At 42.1% G+C, this 8,036-nt stretch overlaps 1 pseudogene; it reads right to left on the bottom strand.

The window, feature by feature from the left end:
- Positions 1-7,231: 7,231 nt before the first annotated feature.
- On the bottom strand, positions 7,232-7,720 carry LOC102772045 (annotated as a pseudogene).
- Between the last annotated feature and the right edge of the window lie 316 nt (positions 7,721-8,036).

Raw genomic sequence — 8,036 nt, 5'->3', positions numbered from 1 at the left:
ATACAATATACAAACACACACACACACACACACACACACACACATATATATATTTATCCTCACCTGAGGATATTTTTTCCAGGGCCAGGAGCCTGCAACCGAGGTATGTGCCCTTGACTGAAATCAAACTCAGGATCCTTCAGTCTGCAGACCGATACTCTATCCACTGAGCCAAAGCAGCTAGGGCACTATATGATATATTTTGATGTTAAATTTTCTCAGATGTGGCCAATGGAATCCTCTTCAAGGTGACTTCTGTGTCATTTTTAAAATACATATATATCTTTTATGGATTTCAGAGAGAGGAAGGGAGAGGGAGAGAAAGAAACATCAATGATGAGAATCATTGATGGGCTGCCTCCTGAAAGCCCCTCACTGGGGATCCAGCCTAAAACCTAGTTCATGAGTCAATGCTCAACTGCTGAGACACACCAGCCAGGAAACTCCTGTGTATTTTTTATGTACATCATAAATTTCTGCACACTTTCTTACTTTCTGAAACACACACAATAATGTTTTTGGCTCATCTTATAATTTTTATATCCTGGCTCTGGAATCAGCCATTTATGCAAGGATCCTTGATTCCTTTCAGTGGGAAATGGTATTTAGAAACAAAGATTTTGTGCTAGGTTTTCTCATTGCTGTTGTGATGTGACATTTTGCACTTGTAGAAGTTGGTAAACCATGTCTGTAAGGCTATAATCTTTACATTGGATTCTCTAGCTTAAAGTCAGCAGCACAGGCAATTGGTAAGGGAAGATAGCTGTAAAATGGGGTGGATAAAGAACAAATAGGAACTCGTGAGAAAGGACTAGAGCCCTTGTCAGTTGCTCATGGACTAAGATTACAACTTTGATGATGTGGGTGTCCTACAGCAGGAGCTGACATTCTCCGTTATGGAGCTAATCATGTACGTGACCCAGGAGTCAGAGAAACAGAAGGCAGATAAGATGGAAGGTGGAGCAGCTGCGGGCCCAGCTGTTGACCTCCACCAAGCAGGTGAGACAACACATAAATGACAATGTGCACAAACTGTAACATCACCCGGGGTGCCCCTGAACTGACCTTCCAAGCATAACAAAACCACCTGCATTTGACAAAAAATGTTATCAACCCTAATCAGAAATATTTAGAGAAAGAAATTCTGGGAAATAGAGATTAGCCTAGGCAAGTTGACACATTACAAAGCCACTACACTATTCAAGATTAGATTCATTAATTTCCTATGTCCTATTCCTCAGAAAAGATCTCTTCCTACAACCCTCCTTATTTCAGGATATACTGTTACCATCACCCAAATTGTTTAACCTTGGAATTTCTGAGTTACCTCCACATATTTTCTCTTACCAACCTTGCCCTCTCCCACTCATGCCACATCCAGTTAGTCACCAAGTCTTGCCAAACCTAACTCATCAACTTTTTTTCACATTTATCCTCTTCATGCAATTCTATATCCTAACCATGTCTTGTCTGGTCCATGGACTAGAAGCACTGGTCCTTCCCCACCATGTTCATCTTTCACATAGCCTCCAGGATGCACTTTCCAAAATTTAAATCAGTCCAACGATGTCATTTTCTTAATATAATGTCTTTCGTGGATCTTTTTAATCTATAGAATGAATAAAAACTCCCAAACGTGTACATTGGATTATTATTTGTAATTCTTCACGATCCTTATAATGGACTTATACATCAATAGACTTTGCCATATGACTTTGCAATTCTTGTAATGTGAACATGGTATATTTCCCCATCTTGTACAACTTACATTGATCAATGGAATTTTGGCTGATGCGATGTGAGCAGATTTTAAATGCACTTATATAGTTTGGATCCTTCTCTTTGGCTTCAGCTATTGTCAAGATAAATGCATGCCTGGAAATGTATACTCCGTAAAGATAGCCACAGTTCTGAGGATGAGAGATATGTGGAGCAGAACTTGATCTGCAGCCTGGAGCCAAGCCAAGGTGAAGCCAAGCAGGCCCAGCAAAAATCAACCAAAATAAGTCAAACCTCAGTTGAGTCACCTATGGGTTAGAAATAAATGCTGTGGTAAGCCACTAACATTTGGGGTGGGGGTGGGAGTATTTGTTACACAGCAATGGTTGAGTAGTAGTACATTGAATATACAAGCTCTCTGCAATGTATACTCTCTGAGACTTTTAGTGCCAATCCCAAGCCATTTTCGCCCACACACCTAGAGTAATTCTTGTTCTCGTGTATTGAGCATCTACTGTTTTCATGCCAGGATAACTAGCTAGTGAGTGTGTAGCAGAACTAAGATTCACATATGTCACATTCCAGAGCAGTGTGTGTTATTATCACACTAGAGGCCCAGTACATGAAATTCATGCATGGGTAGGGTCCCTAGCAGCTGGGGGGGGTCCAGCTGGTCCTTGCCGATTGGGCCTGCTGGTGGGAGGGGCCCTGGGCGGTTGGCCAGCCAGCCCCTCCCCCTGGTCGAACTCCTGGTCGAGGGGACAATTTGCATATTAGGCTATTATTATATAGGACTAGAGGCCCGTTGCAGGAAGATTCCTGCAAGAATAGGGCTTCCTTGGGCCTATTCCTGCAAGAACAGGGCTTCCTGAGGCCAGAGAGAAGCAGAGAAGGGAGTGAAGTTGGAGGCAGGCTTCACTCCCTCCCATCTCTGCTGCCTCGGCTCCCTTCCTTCCCCACTGCTTAGCTCCCTCCCTTCCCCGCCACCTTGGCTCCCTCCCTTCCCTGCCACTTCAGCTCCCTCCCTTCCCCGCCACCTTGGCTCCTTCCCTTCCTTGCCACCTCAGCTCCCTCCTGTGTCCGCCACCTCAGCTCCCCCCCTTCCCCGCCACCTCGTCTCCCTCCCTTCCCTGCCACCTTGGCTCCTTCCCTTCCCTGCCACCTCAGCTCCGTCCTGTGTCTGCCACCTCGGCTCCCTCCCTTCCCTGCTGCCTTGGCTCCCTCCCTTCCCACTGCCTTGGCTCCTTCCCATGTTCTCTGCTTCACCTCCCTCCCGTGTTCACTGCCTCGCTCCTCTCCCTTCTCTGCCAGTTTGCTCCCTCCCATGTCCGCTGCCTCAGCTCCACTCCCATCTCTCCACCTCCGATCCATCCCCTTCTCTGCCACTTGGCTCCCTTCTACACTGTCTTCAGTCTTCACCGGGTGCCTGTGTATGCAAATTAATCGCCATCTTTGTTTCATGCATGGGTAGGGTCCCTAGCAGCTGCTGGTTGCCAGCTGCCAGCCGGGACCTCCCTTCCCCCAGCTGCCTGCTGTTGCCACTGGCTGGGACCTCCCTTCCCATGGTTAGCATCTTTGTTTTTTATTAGTGTAGATTTCCATCCTTTTAGTCTGTTCTCCAACCACAGAGTGGGATTTCCCACACATGTTTGTTACATGAAGACTGTACTTCTCCATCTACTGTTGTAGGTTAAATCTCAGACTCCCTTTTATGTATAATCTGATAGTACTAACAATGACTAATGTTTGTTGAGTGATATGTTCCAGACACTGTTCTGAGTTACTCACTCTTCACAATAACCTTATGAGATAGGTATTATCATTATAACTATTACATAGGAGGAAACTGAGACACAGAGAGGCAAATAACTTGCAAGGCGAGACAGTGAATCACAGATCTGAAATTTAAATATGATCTTAACCACTCTACTGAATCCCCACCCATTGTTACTGGGCCTCTGTGTCACTGTATTACTCTGCACATACTACCTGTATTACAACTCTGCTCATTTCATGATGATTATTTCTACTACTATTTTCCCACTTCACTGTGAACTTTCAGAAATCAAGGACTCAATTTTGGGTGTCCTTCTATGTCTGGTAGCTGGTAAGGTGGCTGGCCCATAGCTACTTCTCACTAAATGTTTGTGAAGGCTATTTGCTGTTGTACTGCCTTGTCATCAGTCAAATTTCCATTTCAAATTGCTAGAGAACTGGTCCAAATTGCCTTTCTCAGAAACATGAAAATGATACAACCCATTTTGAGAGTGATTTATAGAAAATTATGTATTTCATACAGTTGTAAAGGATACAATGATAAGAAAAAATTCACATTTACCCTCAGGCACTTGCCTTTTCAACATCAATCAAACAATCAACATATGATGTAGCACTTCCTATGCATCAAAAACAGGCCAACCATTTACACTAGAGGTGGCTAACTGACTTCGAGTTCTGGTGGCTGTAATTTTTTAAAAGCTACAGTCTTGTTTTTGTGTCTTTGAGCATTTGGGATCAATGAATATGGAAAGAAGTTAAGATAAAATAAAAATTTTTATCTGTCTGCCTTTTCTGGAAGCTTCAATGGCTCTGGGAGAGTTTATTGATTCCTAAAGAAAAAAAGTACCATTCTCTTTTAAGGAAGGGTGAAATAAAGGAGGATTTAGTGAATAAAAGGAATCAGAACAATTAGCATAGACTTTTAAAATCTGGGATTATCTCTATTGATTAGATAGCTTTAAAATTGTTGAAGGTAATGGAAATTACATACTAGACAGGAGTTAGGACTTCCAACCAAGATCCTCCTTTTTGAAGTAAAAAAGCCCAGGGTTGAGATTCATTCATGAAAGTGAAATGAGAATTTCTGAAGGTTTCAAAGTGTAGTAGGAAAACATTATTTTTTTCTCTATAAAGGTTAGGTACTCATAGGCATGTGTTGAGATTCTGGGGACCAAATACAGGTAGCCTGTTAAGATACACTAATCAAAACAAAAAGGGAAACTAGAGGCAATATTTATATTCAACCCATTAGACCTATGAAAGTGAACAGAGAGGGTGGCAGTGGTAAGTAAAGTCTCATTCTTCTCGAAGTTCAAGGTTTGTTGGTGGGTTATTTGCTTTCAGTAAATGTGTGAATATTTTTCTTTGGTGGTGGGACATTTTCAGCAGATTCATTTTCTTAACCAAACTGAAAAAATGCATACAATTAGGATCCAAATATTTTAAGAAAAAAAAATAGGTGAGCAACATTTTCTTCTTTAGTGTTGACTTCTTGCCAGTTCTGTGTGAATACACTCAATGAAAAAAAAAAGTGGGATTTTGAATGGCCTAGTGATTTGTTTGGTCAAATCTTGTCTGGGTTTTAGAGAATTAAAACAGATGCACATTTCCCTTATCATATGCATTTGCTGTATCAACAGAATGGTTCGTATCCCAGATGTGGGGAATGCAATTTAAGAAAAGTAAGTCTCAAGGTTGAAGAGGGAATATAATGATGAAAAACATAATTGAGGCAAGAAAGCACATAGCTCAGTATTTTGTTAGCTGGGGTAATTTTAAAAATGATATATAAAAAGGAAGATGGAACATGGTACTTTGGTGATTCTTTGTGTGGGTGTGATAGCCCAGGATAAGTGGTACACAATTGGAACATATGCAAAATTGCATTGTAATGAACAGGAGAGAGAGTTGACTTTGAACTTAGGCCTGCATTCCCCATCGAAGTCAGGTATTTCATCAAAACACATGCCCTCACCTGTTCCATTGTATAACCACATGTTTGCTTTATGTGTATTCATTTATTCATCAATATGTATTGAGTCTGTACAATGTGGTTGGTTGAGGACACAATAAATCTTTTCGGTCCTCAAATCTGTCACTCCCACCATCTTTTCTTTTGGGGTAGAAGTCACCATCTGTCTGGCCTATAAGCCCCGGGCCCAAGGAACAGGGTTGCTGGCCTGGGACCTGCCCAATGAGGGTCCTTCTTGGGTCCTCTTTTGGTTACAGCCCTTGCCAGAGGGTCAGGAAGGAGTCCATGGCACAAAGATATCCCACTGAGAGCTTGTGTCCATCAAGAGACTATTTGTCCACCCTTCTAGGCCAAAGGCATGCCACCTGTGCAGTCATACAGGGCCCTGTGCTCAGGAAGATCCACCCTTTATTTAAGGCTCTGTTGTTATTGTCTTGAAAGTCTTAATAATTTTAGCTTTAAACTTGTGTTTTGTGAATGAAGTCTGATGTGACAATGGAGGTACACGTGAGCAGAAGAGACACAGTATATCTTCTATATGCTACATCTCTGCTGTTCATGCCACCCCTTTAGCATATAGGGTTACAGTGCCCCATGAGCACAGATTGCTGGTGGACTCACATGTGTGGGAGTTTAATGAGACTCAAAACAAGTACGAGCTATGTTTGTTATATCTATGATTGAGGAAGTGAGGTTGCAAACTGCTTCCTACTTGAACTAGAACTTGCTTTGAGTGCAAAAAGAAGGTAATTCTAAGAAAGCACAAATGAGCAAGGAACCCTATCATATCCTTTCTTACTCATTTACTTGTCTGCATTAACTAGCCACTTTTGTTGAAAAATGAAGATACTGAAGGTAAAGGAAAAATAGGCTAACACAGGATTCCTGTTTCTTTCAGTTCTTTCTTACTCATCAGTACATTGAAAGTAGAGAGTGTTGCTGGAATGTGCACATATCAGGAAGTGAAATAAAAACAATTAAGTTAATTTTGTGCAGGCTTCCCATTGTTATGTAAATTGTATAATTTTGGTGATTCTTCATATGAGTTAAAATCTCTTAAGTTTCCATTTAAAACTGGCATTGTACACTATAAAGATGAACAGCAAAATTCATGCTAATAATTTAAATTTTAAATTTTTTTCTTTACTCAGAATGGCATTAGTCAATAAACAGCACTATGACAAGTTGAGGCAGACCATGGAAGAAAGAAATCTACACTAATAAAAGAGAAAGATGCAAATTAACTTTACCTTTGCAACGCCCACCAGCCAATCAGGAGTGAGTATGCAAAGTAGCCCAACAAAGATGGCGGGTTAATTTGCATATGCAGGTGCCAAGCGGCCGGGGACAGGGCAGGATGCTTGCATCATCACCATGGTGACAATGCAGGCATTCTGCACCGCCCCAGCCGCCCTGGGCCTCTGGGCAGCATGGGAAGGTGGAAAGGCGGCTCCGGGCCAAGAGAAGGCAGTGCCAGCAGCCAGGGGAAGGAAGGCCCATTCTTGCATGAATCTTCATGCATAGGGCCTCTAGTAAACTTTATATTTTAGTAACCTTTTTAAAAAATTTTTTGATGTATGTATGTATACACACACACAATTTGGGATTTTTATTGTACATATGTGAGCTGATAGTAAATATGCTTTGCAAGTTATGTTACTTTACAATATGAAATGAACATATTTTTATGGATCTGTGTGAAACTTCCCAATTGAAAAATAGACCTGGAGAATAGGTCAAAATACAAAATCCAGTAAAAGCAGGGGCCAGATTTTACTATCAGATAAAAAAAAGAATTCAAGGCCTAAAGCACACAGGATAAGGTCGTCTGCGTGAATGTCTTTGCTTCCAATGCAGCATCACAAACTTGTTTCTTACTCTTCTTATTTCTTCCCTAAGCCTTTCCATCTCATCTACTCCTCTTAGCATTTCTTTAGGGTCCAAATGCCTAATGGAGTGTCCTCTTTGAATGCCTGCACAGGTTGAGTCAGCCCGCTTCTAAGGTTTCCTTCTGCTTCCTGGCTTACACCTTCTTTGGAAGGCAGAGGATTTCCTTCTGAAGGGTGGTACATCTCCTGAAGGGTGGTCTTCCTCGGCCTTTGGCATGTTCTGTGGTTTTCCTTCATTTTCTTCACAAGACTTTTGCATGTTGATTATTTTTCTATTATTTCCTTTTTGAATAAATTAATCCTGAAAGAATCCAGGGCACTTTTCTTCTCCAGCAATAGGGAGCTGCTCCAGGGAAACAGGCCCCGGACTATTTTTTTAGTAACCTTAACAGTGCTTTTTTTCCCTACTTTCAGAGCAAGGGGATTTGCCTTTTCACCTTGCATTGGGCCACACAATGTATGTAGCCAGTCTTGTTCAGGATATCTGGGACTCAAGAATCCCTTACTCAAAAGGTCCCTTACCTCTCTAACAGACCTTTCCCCAAGATACATTTCTTCTGAGGGCAGACAGCAGCATTGCTCTGTGTGCTTCTAGGTGAGGGGATGCCCAAAAGGCAGCTTGAACTTGCCCCCCCGCCCCCGGGACACCCACTACATGCCACTAAGTTTGGGGTTGT

This window comes from Myotis davidii, unplaced genomic scaffold (assembly GCF_000327345.1).
Source record: "Myotis davidii unplaced genomic scaffold, ASM32734v1 scaffold1246, whole genome shotgun sequence".
Taxonomy (NCBI): domain Eukaryota; kingdom Metazoa; phylum Chordata; class Mammalia; order Chiroptera; family Vespertilionidae; genus Myotis; species Myotis davidii.
Note: the sequence above shows the minus strand (reverse complement) of the source record. Positions and strands in the feature narration are given on the sequence as shown.